This window comes from Blennius ocellaris (genome assembly GCF_963422515.1).
Source record: "Blennius ocellaris genome assembly, chromosome: 14".
Taxonomy (NCBI): domain Eukaryota; kingdom Metazoa; phylum Chordata; class Actinopteri; order Blenniiformes; family Blenniidae; genus Blennius; species Blennius ocellaris.
This window is the reverse complement of record NC_137663.1, coordinates 19,532,718-19,545,479: the sequence shown is the minus strand read 5'-3', so window position 1 is coordinate 19,545,479 and position 12,762 is coordinate 19,532,718. Positions and strand designations below refer to the sequence as shown.

The 12,762-nt window shown below is 40.1% G+C and overlaps 1 protein-coding gene across 2 annotated transcripts in view; it reads right to left on the bottom strand.

Moving 5' to 3' along the window:
* The window catches only part of gria3a (glutamate receptor, ionotropic, AMPA 3a), a gene marked incomplete at both ends in the record, with an annotated part of 71,062 nt that overhangs the window by 55,653 nt on the left and 2,647 nt on the right, over positions 1 to 12,762 (bottom strand). The window lies entirely within an intron of this gene.

Below are 12,762 nucleotides of genomic sequence, written 5' to 3'. Positions count from 1 at the left end.
AGTTCCCTAATAACAAAAAACAGAGAACAGACAGAATCCATGATGATATTAATCTTCCGTGTGAAGTGGTGACTTTCTGAATAAAAGGGTGCCATGTGGGATGTCTGCCCCCCATGGCCATGGTCTGTTGCCTTGCTGCCCTTCACTTCTCCTTGCTGTAAATGCAACCGCTCGGGTAATCAACTAGAAATAATGGAGAAGTCAGTGGATTGGCCACAGCTCTTAATGGACAAATACCCTGAAACATGAGCATGCAAATGTCCAGGCACTGGGCTGTGTGGCAGTATAAAAGATTTATAACTGGCCCTGTTGGCCTCCATCTGCAGGCCAATGGAAATGAGCTGTGGCCATAAACATCCCACAGATACTTGCTCTTACAAGGCAATACCTACTTTATTTTATTTGTGCATAATAAATAGCTTAAAAACCACCGAATGAGAGAATCAGAGATGTGACCTCTACCCTTGTGTGATGCAGCAAATGTCAGGATGTTCTGATATTTTTGACGTATATCACAACATTTTTCAGACAGGATGTTGAGTCATACATGTTAAATGAGGGTATGAGTGATTTGATCAAATCTGATGCTTTGAAATCCATCTTGAAATCCATTTTGCTTCTGAGGATAGTACAAATCAAATCCTAAAGCATAAACCTCTGATAGCCTTTTTTTTTTTTTAAGAGGACATAAAAGGTTGTGACTTTGGATTGTGGGTTTTATTATTTTTGTTTGTTTGTTTGTTTGTTTTAAATAGAGCCTTTGCGCAGAAAATATGTAACTGCTTCTTGGATACTGACAGCAAGGCTGTGAAACTTCTCTAAATATGCCATCACCTTCAACTGATCCTGATTGTTCTTAGAGAGCCTCTGTTTTTCGAGGCGAAAATACAATTCTTTGCTGACCCTGTCCACAGCAGCACAAGGATAGCTGGTGTACATGTTGGCGCAGTGACTCGCTTCTCCAAACCGAGGACGTGGTGAGAGCCACCTTCTGCCTGTAGCAAGAGAGTACTTCACAAAAATACTTATATACAATCATCCCTCCACCTTTTTTTTTTATCCCTGCTTTATCTAACCGAGGGTCTCAGTGGTCTGGAGCCAATCTGAGCTGACTGTGTGCAGAGGCAGTGTACACACTGGACAGGTCGCCAGACCATAACAGGTTAAACACAGAGAGGCCAACAACCACACACACTGATTGATAATCGAAAAGCAACTTTCCCGTGCTCCTCCCAGCAGAATGAGTGCAAACCACCAGAAAACCAAGCAGCGCTGAGAAAAGCTGCACGTCAAGTAATTCAAACTTTTCATATTCCTATTCAGGCGGTAGTGTCAGACTGTGGTACTGGAGGGCTGCTGTGCTGCATGTTTTCAATATCTTAGTGCTCCAACGCACCTGAACTGATTTAATGTGAATCACCAAGCTGTGCAGGCTGTCTTACAATAAGGTGTGGTGAAGCAGGGCGATGTCAGAAACTTGCCGGACTGCGGTCCTCTTGAACCAGGACTCACCACTTCTGCTTTGAGGCCTCCATTTAAATGAACCCTTGGCTGCTTATCTTGCCTTTCAAAATTATAACAGCCAGATTTTACTTCTTTTCATCATTCATTACTCAAAATGTCAGCTCGGACAATGCCAACAACCCACTGAACAACCTCAGCAGCAACTTTAGCAATGAGGGTAAAAGTGCAGATGGCTCTATGTGGGTATGTACAAACAATCTAACGCCATTTGTGTGAGGACACAGAGGCAACTTCAGATTTTATGATTTTATGTGTGCAACACAGAAATGTGACCCTCTGACAGTATTTAAAGCCAAAAAGCAGAACATGTTCAAGTGACATCAAACTGAAGTATATTTTCTTTTTTTTTTAATTATTTTAAATCTGTTATTTGTGGCTCCATTCGTTCATCACAATTCATGTTACAAGCTGAATCACCAATGACTCATGCATTACTTATCGTTAAAGGGTGATGGTTTTGACCTCTAATAGAGCTGTACAGAGCAGCTTATGTATGAGCTGCTGCTTGTTTTGTTTGCCTCATCACACACACCAGGATGCACATGCATGGTGGTAACATGATACAGAGTACTGTCCCACAAACCCCATGACCCTGCCAGTGGTTTGAACACAGGGAACACACCAGAAAATCCAGCAATGCAGATACAAAGGCAGAGGAAGAAAAATGGAGATGATTTGTAAATGCTAAAAATATGTTAAAAGCTTTTATTATTACCCTTATTACTGCTAAAATGTCCACCTGGCATTTGAGAGAGAAATATTTCACTTGCTGTGTATAACCGTGTTTTAGGTAAAAGCACTTTAGATATGATGGATTTTTTTTTAAACTCTACTGAACATGTCTGACTGCAATCAGAGCACAATGATTTCACTGCTCTGAGATTTCTTTGAGTGTCATGTTGGAGTTCAGAGCTGATTTTTTATTTTTTATTTTTTTTTACATTTGCTTCTGTTCAACTTGACTTTTCCATTAAGGCGAGTATTCAGTCACCCACACATTCTTGATGACTTGCTTCAGCCATCTCCCTCTCTCTGTTATTTCATCAGAGCTCTTTCCCTCAGCCTTCGTCTTCATTCAGCACACACAAACACACACACACACACACACACACACACACACACACACACACACACACACACACACACACACACACACACACACACACACTCCGCATCAGCTGGTGTGTGTCCTGAAAGGCCAGAGTGGCAGCCTCAAAGACAAAACAAACAGTGGCATCCACATAAATATCCATATCTGTGTGAGACGATGCTATAATCAAGAAAATATATCTTCCAGAGGCAAAAGGCCATTGTTGTACTTTATATAAGAAAGCATATTTTTAAAGAAAATTTAATGGACTCAAGCATTTCAATGAAAAGAGCCTGTCACAAGTGAAAAAATACAAAGAAAATACTTCCTCTTGGACTTAGAAGGCTTCACACTTCCTCCTTTCAGGCCAACATCATTTAACTCAGAACAAATCCTTCTCAAACAACAGGGTGAGGAATTTCTTCTCAATATTCAGGCCATGTAATTCACTGAAAATAGAAGGCAGTCATAAAATTAACACCTCTCAGCTCATCCAACATCATCCAATTGTATTTGCAAAATGGCATCAATATTTTTTGTTTGTCAAGGTTAAATAGGCAGCCTGTTCTCCTAAAGGACTAATGAAACCATATATTTGGGCTCACGATGCAATAAAAACTAGCCAACTACAGTAAAATATCCCGATCACGGTCAGAAATGAAGGCACGCATCATTTACTTTATTACAGTGGGGATGAGATCTATTTTTCTGCTCTGTGAGTTTCTGTTCGGAATACTAACACAGGCTTTCTATGCATGATTAATATCTCACTAGGAAAGATATCACTTCTCTTCACTCTTTGCTGACTTCTATCTTATTCATCGCCAGCAAACACCCACTACTACCTGCCATTGTTGGAGATATCCTGCTCTATTCTTTTCTCCCTCATCCTCAAATTCTCTACTCTTCTTCAGTTCTCGCCACCACATCCAGCTTAACCGGTATCTTACAGCAGCTCCAGCAGCGTCAGTGTGTCTTTTTAGGTCTTTGTAACATTAAGGGGCTCTGCTGCCGACAGCTGGAGACCGAGTCCATCAGAATAACCTGCAGATGGATGGATGAACCTGTAAACCTGTAGAGCTTGTGCACAACAGAGCTGGGTGTTCAAACCTGCATTGCTGAATAAAGATTAAAGTGGGCTGCTGTCCTATCCAGAAAAGTAAACAACAAATCCGGTGAGGAAGTGGAACTTTATAAAAAAAAAAAAAAAAATAGCCAGAAGGAGAGCGGAGGACTCAGGCTGGAGCGGAAAAGTGGACTTGCTGTGTAGAGTGACAAATTAAAGCACTAAAGTTTGACTTAGATGCCACATTTGCAAAAACCGAGGACAACAATTTGAGTTTTTGTGAGGAGAACAAATAACTTGTTTATGAGCACGCTGCTGCCTAGCGGGCAGTCATTCCCCCCCCCCCCCCCCCCCCCAACCGCCGAAGAGCCACGCCTGCAGCGATGTTAGAGGACAGCAGTAGTTGCGTTTGTTTTCTGGAGGCAGAGGAGGCTTTGTTGGCCCTCGTCACATGGGGATACCTGTCCTGCTCTGTCACAAGGTCACATGTTGAATAAGTGAAGACGGCAGAGGACACAGCACAGCATACAGCAGCAGCAGCAGCAGCTTATAATGGATGAGGTTGGAAGGCAAACTGGAAACACCAAAAAAAACTTTCTCATGACAACTCAAGCTTCTGAGTGGGCTTGTGTAAGAGTGTATGAGACAATAAGCTCAATGCTCGAGGAAGCTCCAACTGTAACTGGACAAGTGGAATAGCCAGATGAGGAGGGAATTCTGCAGTAATTTTGCAAATGGGAGATGTGGAGATTATCCCATTCCAATCCTCATGTCAACAGATATCAATAAAATATGATTGTAGTTTGACAAAAACACATTGAAACTTTGTACATTGTATAGAATCAAGTGTTCTCATGTCATACAGTGAGGAGTCCATGGATACAACCACAGACAGTTTAAGGTCATCTTCAGAGAGTTTGAGAAAATTCACAACTGCCACTTCACTACACCACACAGCTGATAGGGTTATGGTTGATGCAGTGACCACAGCAGTGCACCAAAACATTACTTTGCAGAGGCAAAATGCTGGACCACATCGACAGTCACCTTCTACTTCCTGGTATGTTACTTCAACCACATGATTCATGTATCCACTTCGCTGAAGGCACAAGTCACGTATGTAGATGACGTACAAGATCAAACAGTCTGTCGGGGCCTGAATCTACACAGGTACAGGAAGAACATACAAACACCAGCCAGAAAGTGTTCTGGTCACTTCACCAGCATGCCAGCCCATGCCAGGCCAGGTTATTTTAATAATATTATAATTATTCTATGTCCATGCGTTCATGTAGGTTGGGTTGATGTAATCAGACTAAATGAATGTTGTTAATTTCTATATTGGGTTTTATGTTAACTGTCTGGGTGTCTGCATGAAGCACCACAGCAGGAAGAAACTTGATTTATTTCACCATCATGATATGCACAGTTTCTAATGCGAGTCATTTCACCTGATTATGCTTTATTCTTGTCAAACCAACAATACAAATATGTTTTATGATGTGTATAATGTTCAGTATTACACTGCATTGGAGCTGTGGGGAACATAAAAAACAATCACAAAATGTTGACTCAAAGAAACGAGGACAAAACTAATCTTCCAGAAAGCTCAACATCCACAATTTGTTTTTTAAAGGAGATCTTTAACAGGGACAAGAATACAGGGGATGGACAGACGATGCCAAAAACAGTGCAAATGTGCTGACTGACCTGCGAATCCAGTCTTTTTCTCACCGAAACAAGTCCGGTGATGAGCTGAAGTGCAAATAACCAACATCTTTTCTTATTGCAGGGGACACATTTCTTTGCTTTCTACCAGCAGCAATGGGATTTGTCGGCTGTACGGGATAGAGCTGGATTTCTCTGTCTTAGTGACACAGGAGAAAGGTGTTCTGAGCCAAAGTCAATAACAGCTGGTGTCGTGTTACAAGTCAGAGTTCACAAAGTCCATCAATAACTAATTTTAATCCTCAGTGACTCTGTTCCTGCTTTTATGGGGTCACTCCTGCATGTACTGACCACCTGAAACTGAATACATGGTAACGCTCTTTAGGTAATTATCTTCAGGAATTATCAGTAAAGTTCATTTGTATTCTGTTTGTCTCTGAACTATTAAAGAAAGAAGAATTCAACAACATGGATCATTTACTTACATATCAGAAGAATTTAAAACTGCGTTAAGCACATTGGATCTTTTTTCACCTCCTTATGCCCAAAGTCTAACAATTCACAGTTCACTTAAAAAATGCATGATAAGAAATGCCTATGCAGAAAAAACATGAAAGGCTTGACTGTCAGCGATGCCTTTGTCCTTGGAGCTGGTGGCAGGACAATAGAAGTTATGAAATAGGCACAAGTGCCGGCACATCAAATATCCTTCATACTGAGGGTCGTAAGTCTAAAACTGCAAGTCGACATCGGCACAGTGGGTCAGTAACTGTGATCCTCCCAACAGAACCATAGCTGTCTGCTTTCAAAGGACAAACTACGAGTGCAATTCATGAGATATCCTAATTATCCTCAGGTACTTTCCCCACAAAGACATTGCGAGGTTTGACCTTTTGAGATGGACAGTGAAACTTCTTAAAAAGACTGGATCCATAATATGATTCAAATATGATTCCCAGATAGATTTTTTTTGGACTATTTCATTTTAGTTTTATGTTAGTTTACCGTACAATTTGAGGGAAAATGAGATATACAATGTCCTTTTTTTCTCCAAAAAAAGGCAAGCATTATTACATCAACACTGCGGGTTCATTGCAAAAAGCCCTACTATGTCGCTTTACCTGTGTGTAACAGATGTTCTATGACATTAGCTACAGTGGTTGGTTTTTCTAGCAGGTTCAACTGTATGTTCTGAGTACTTTAGTTACCGCATGTTTCCTCTGGTCAGATCAAGAAATGAGAGAAATTGTTCAATAATTAAGTTATTCCTTTTCACTGCGTTGTGTAGTATGTTATACTGAAGCAAAAAAAAAAGCATGCTGTAACGCCTGCTGGTTCAAAGTTTAAAATATTCTGAATAACTGACATTCCTGGTAAAAATCAGTCAACTATGACCATAAGTCAAAAATGTCCACTGTGGAAAAACTACGGCTCGGAGGTAAACTACTCAACTGCCATACTTGTCATGGCATTTAGTCAATATGTTAACTGCTAATTAGAAACAGTCAAGGCATGAATTTGTGATCATGGAAAATATTTCCCCTTCTACATAGTGAACGTGGGTATTTTAGCATGTGGACATTAGCAGTGAGGTCAATCGGCTGCTGTGTCATTAAACAATCTCACAGTATCGCTCTTAAATCTGTCTGCTTTTATATTGAACTGAACACGGAGAATAAAATCAAACGTGCGTGATTCATAGAGAAATCCTATAGTTATTCTTAAAAAGGGACATGTAACTTAAAAATACAACTTTTCAATATGTATTTCAATGCAGTTAATCAAACTTAACATATTTACTGATTGGATGAAAGAAATAATTACACAAAACAAATATCATAAGTATGAGCTTTCTGATGGTGAATCTAGTGGTGAGGAGTTTAATAAGCTAGAATATTCTGCAGACTTCAGTGGATCTAAGAGGTCAATTTGACCGTAAAATCACTGTAAAGGTTTGCTTTCAGATGAGAGTCTGACTAAAGGCAAAGAGCACACAGTTCAAATGATTTCTGTGTTATGACATTAGAGGGTTCATATTTTTAGCCACATTACAGTGTGCATTGTTGCGCAATTCATCTCAGTTGACCAACCACATAGCGAGCGCAGGGCATATAGGGACTGAAGGCTGAGTAGGTGTTTCTCCTCGGGCATTGCTGTTGCTCGTTGGCAGGAGTCCCCTCTTTTCCACAGATCACAGCTTTGAAGAAAAAGCACACATTTTCGTCCAGCGGGTTACCCCCCGCAGATGCTCATTATATACAAAGAGCGGGACAATGCTCACTGCTTTAGCCCTAATCCGAGGACTACAACTAGATACGGCCCACATGCTTGAACATGACAGGAAAAAATCTACAGCAGCGATTCACCGACATAGCCCGTGGCTACTGGAGTATTATACAGAAGAATATACTTGAATATTTCACTGTACCACTGTAAAAGTGCTGTTAACACTCCACCTACACATTCTCTGTATATACTGCAAAAGCATCATCCAAGGACCACTATTACAGGCGGAGTGGTACAACACATTCAGCTTGAAAAGGTTATAATGCTGCAGAAGACACATCAAAAACTGGTTGCAAGAAGTGGAGAGTTCTGTTTTAATCCATGAAGGAAATCCATTTTATGAGACTCAGATTAATTATAAAACACCACTCTTTTCACGATCGCCTCGAACTATCTGTTCTGATTATCAGTCTTGAACAACTCCATGAAAGAAATGTCGTACTATTGACAAAAAGACATGCACGAACAAAAAAACGAATGATGCCCTTAGTGTTTTAGTGTGTTTTTGTTTAAAACACAGAAACACTGGCTGCATTATATTACAGCACGGAGGCCCGTACAACTCTCAAATTTATGAAAGCGTCTCTTCTGAAATATGCACTAGCCCCAGTGGCATGTTTGGTTTTCCTTGCATTATTCTGAGAAGTTCACAGCTTGCTGTCCTTGAATAATCTCAGGTAGCATTTAATGAATAACAGCGGAGATTTCAGCAGCAGCCACGCAGAGTGACGTTGTGTGAGGCCGCAACAACCTACTACAGCATCACTATAGCCTGTCAGTAGTGATCACCGTCGTCCCGTTGCATTGCTGACATGTAAGCACATTCTGATGCACAAGATGAAACACTAACTGCACATCTCCAGTGGCCTGCCCCCGAAGCTATTCAATACAATTCTGCCATTTCACAGCATTAGTCCAGCCAGGAGTGAAACAACTCAATGTGGGGAAAACGAGAAATTCGATTGTTCCTTCTGATAGCAATAAGCTTGTTTGGCCATGTATATGTAGTTTGTTATTTTTGTTGTTGTTTTGTTTTTTTTTACATTGAACTTACAACGTTGTTTCATATTTGTAGATAGAGGCATCTATTTAACATCAATACTTCTTGTTCAAAGAAACCTAATGCATTTATGCTGCATGATGGCATGAGTCATATTATGCCTCATAGCAATTAGACCCTAAAAGCTTTTTTTTTTCTCCTTTTAAACTAACATTCCTTATATCTAATGTTATTCAAACCATCTATTCATGTCAGTAAAAGTATTGCTTAAAAAACAGCACTGTGTTCACCTGAAATGACTTGGGAGTAGGATCGAAATCATTCCAAAGACATTATAAAAGCTACTGACAAACCGCCATGCTTCCCACCGGAAACGCCATGACAAATCTGAGGATAAGTACTTGTCAGCTTGGCGCAGGTCATCCAAACTGACAGGACTCCGGCTGCAGTAGCGGAAACTCAGTTATTTTTATCAGTGCATCGTGATAAAAGGACATGCTTTTGGGTAAGTGTCTCCTCCCGGTCAAGAGCTTCCAAATAGAGAGAATCCATTTTAAGCTTTCAAATGTAAAAAAAAAAAAAAAAAAAAACCTTCAAACTGTCAAGAAACAAGCAGCTCAAGTTGGTATGTTGTGATGAGTGAAGGCAAATGCTCATAACGTCACTGTCCTCAGAGTCTCACTGACTCCACTGCTATATCATAAAACAGCCTCGGTAATCAGTCATTAATTCTATGTGAACACCTTCATCACTTTGACCAGAGTATGGATTAAACTGTTTAATCTATCATAAACAATTAAGGACAAGCAATTCACCGATTTTGTCACCAGCACTCGTGCATCATTCATGAGTCGATTGAGTTCTGAGCATTATGGTGACTCCAATCTGTTTAGTCACACTTCAGCCTGGGTGTTCTCCAATTGTAAGTGCAGCAATAATCGTGTAGACAATGCCAAAAGCAACAATTACTTTTTAATATCAAAATATTTTAGAAAGCTATAATGCTCTAAGGACCTAACTAATACAATCCTCCTTTTATAAGTGATTTTCTTCTCTCTTCAGGAATGAAGCCAGTTTGAAACATGATGCCTTGTTTTAAATGTATTGTTTTGAACAAATAGATGAATATGTATTAATCATACAAAATGCAATGTTTATATAATAAATGTAGGTTTAAATTTTGCCACAAAGAAACCAAACATATTATGAGTCATGACATTATTCCTCTCTCATGCTTTAGGGATATCTACTAAGGTTAGCAAATCAACACGTCCCAGCAGCTCCAGACCCCAACTATGAATTTAAATCAGAATTTGATGAAGGAAAAATAGGAGGAAGAAGCGGCAGCCACTAATATGAGTAGATGGGTCAATTGCAATAATGATGGCTGCAGCTCTTTGCTTCTCAGTCTCTTTACTATTGGAATATTATGTTTGATTATAGTACAGCAATTTCCCATAACATTGGATGAGATGTTTACGGTGAACTTGTTGCCTTTGTCAAATATAAATACATTTATGTTTTTCTTTGAGTTGCACAAGTGCGTTGTGTATATTGAGGGATGACTGAATTATTCTGATTATAAGAACTGATTGTTGTTTTTTATTTTACATATATATATTATATATAAAATAATATTGCATAATATATAAAATATATATATATTGTATTTTGTTTACCCTGTGGAAGATTATCTATGTGACCAATGGAGGATTGATACTCAGACGAGCCAGCTTTGGCTCATATTGAAACTTTAAAAGAGATTGAATGGATTTTGAAACAACTGCAGCACTAATGCTACCTAATCTCACTTTGTTGTTAAGTTTTCCTTAATAGCATAAAAAGCCTTTAAGGACTCAGGCAGATTCTGCTGTTTATCTTTGAAATAAATCCACAATGACAACCACAATGCGTTTTAACATGTGCCTTTGCATCCTTTCATAAACCATGTTTTCCAGTGTAATAAGCTTCTCGCTGTAATTTCATGTACAAAGATAATCGTACTTTCAATGTTCGAATCTATCACCCGGTAAGGAGCTGACACTATTATTTATGTATGTAGATAATACATATCAGTTTAGGGGTTTTCACAAGCTAGATTTACATAGAAGCTATGCGAATAGTAAAATACCCATATCTGGATATTTGTGATGAGCTGAAGTGTTTCCCACGATGTTATCAATGCAGAAGAAAAAGACGAGGAAGAAAAAGAAAAGTAAAAGGAGGAGGAGGAGAACTGGCTTCTTGGACTGGTCTGTGCTGCATTAGTGGGACATTCCATTGCCTACACGGTGAAGTGCTCTAACATTAGCCTCTGTCTAAGCAGCATCACACCAGTTGAGTCATAGCAGAGGGTGGATAGGTGGCTATAATAAACACTGCAATAAGAAACGCTATGTAATACTGACATTTCATCAACTTAACTGTTCCTTTAGGATCCATAACGTAAGTTTTCTTGAATTTCCTTTATCTAACATATGGGCACAAGTCTGATCTCACAAATCACTCAGGATATTAAATTAATTGCTATGCACATGAAATGTTGTGATAAAAGCAAAGGCTAAACATACTTTAGGTAATTGTACATCAAATCAATGTTTGCCCATCATTACATCCAGACACCATGATGCTACATGCACTTTGTTGAACTTGTCTGGGATTGTCCAACCGGGCTTTCAGCTCTGCCTGCACTGTCACTTCCTGCCCTGACCTCAGCCTTAATGGACATAACCTCCCCACGTCTGCATTTATGCACACAATCAGTCCTGGCCTGTGGGAAGGTGTCACATCAATACATCCTGCAGCTTTACTCCAGCCACAAATTGGTGAGATAATAAACACACAGTACGGTGAAGTCCTCGTTGTCAGAATCAATTCAATCAAGCGACAATGACAGAAAATTGCTGGTTGCAATGTATCTCTCAGGGGGTGTATGAACATTTGCGTCTGTCTCAGTTAACTTTCATATTTGCAAATGCAAGCATCCAAAGTGTGAATTCACCGTCTCTGGCCAGAAGAAGTTGGACCAATGAGCCACATATTAGCAGAGAGGGACAGAGAAAGAGAAAATGAAAGCTTGGTGTGAATTGATTTTTCCATACTGGAGAACAAACTGGAGCCACACACACACACACACTGCTGTTGGATTCTGGCCTTCCACCCATTGATCCACGCTGTCGATAACACAGTCATTTGCCATCAGGGATTCGTAACAATCATTATATACTGACCCAGCTGGAGGAGAGCAGTGTTGTCCTGCTTTATTCCAGTCCAAATCCATGCAACTGACACGACAAATGAGCTCCCAGCAAAAAGTAATTACTCTCATCCATTTTTATTCTGTCAATTGTTTATTTTATACTAAAGAGGGAGTTATGCAGACAATCCCAAAGATCACAAGCAGTAAGCAGATTTAAAATCTCAGTCGTCTCAACACTTGTTAATATTATCAAAATTGATGATGGGAGCTGCGGGAAAGCACAGCAATGACTAATCTGTGATCCTTGCCAGAATAGATATGTGTCAAATCATAATCATCACATTCATTTGCTACATCAACACCTGCCAGGCATGCATTATGCAATCCAGACTACTATAATAAGGATTGTGTCGTTCAGTTCCTGTGTCTTTCAGTCCCCGTCCGGCCAGTCACAAACTGGCCGGACAGGTTTGCATGATGCGTCGCTCACTGGTCCTTTTTCATGTGGAGAGCGGCGAGCTGAGCTCACATCAGCTTATCTCGCTGAAATTAATCCTCCTGATTATCGTGTTTTCTCCTTATCCTTTAAGAAAGCATTTAAGCTTCTTTCAGAAACAATGGATTCAGCTTCAGTCGAAGTCGATTCTCGCTATGGACAAACGCTTTAGCTGTTTGTGCTTTAGCCCTGATCTGGACAAGCCAAGCATGTAATGTGCAGCTCTTCTTCAGCAGTGACTGCTTAAGTGCCCTTGAGCTGAGCACTGACCCCACAGCTGCTGTAGTGTAATTACTCAGCAGCCGACAGTGCAAGGTTGTAGCCGAGCTGGGCAGCATCAGTGTGTGAGTGTGTGAATGTGTGTAAACCTGCAGCCGCCTGAAACTTCTCCCCCGGGCTGCTACCAGCCAGTTGTTGGGCAAGTGCTGCTACA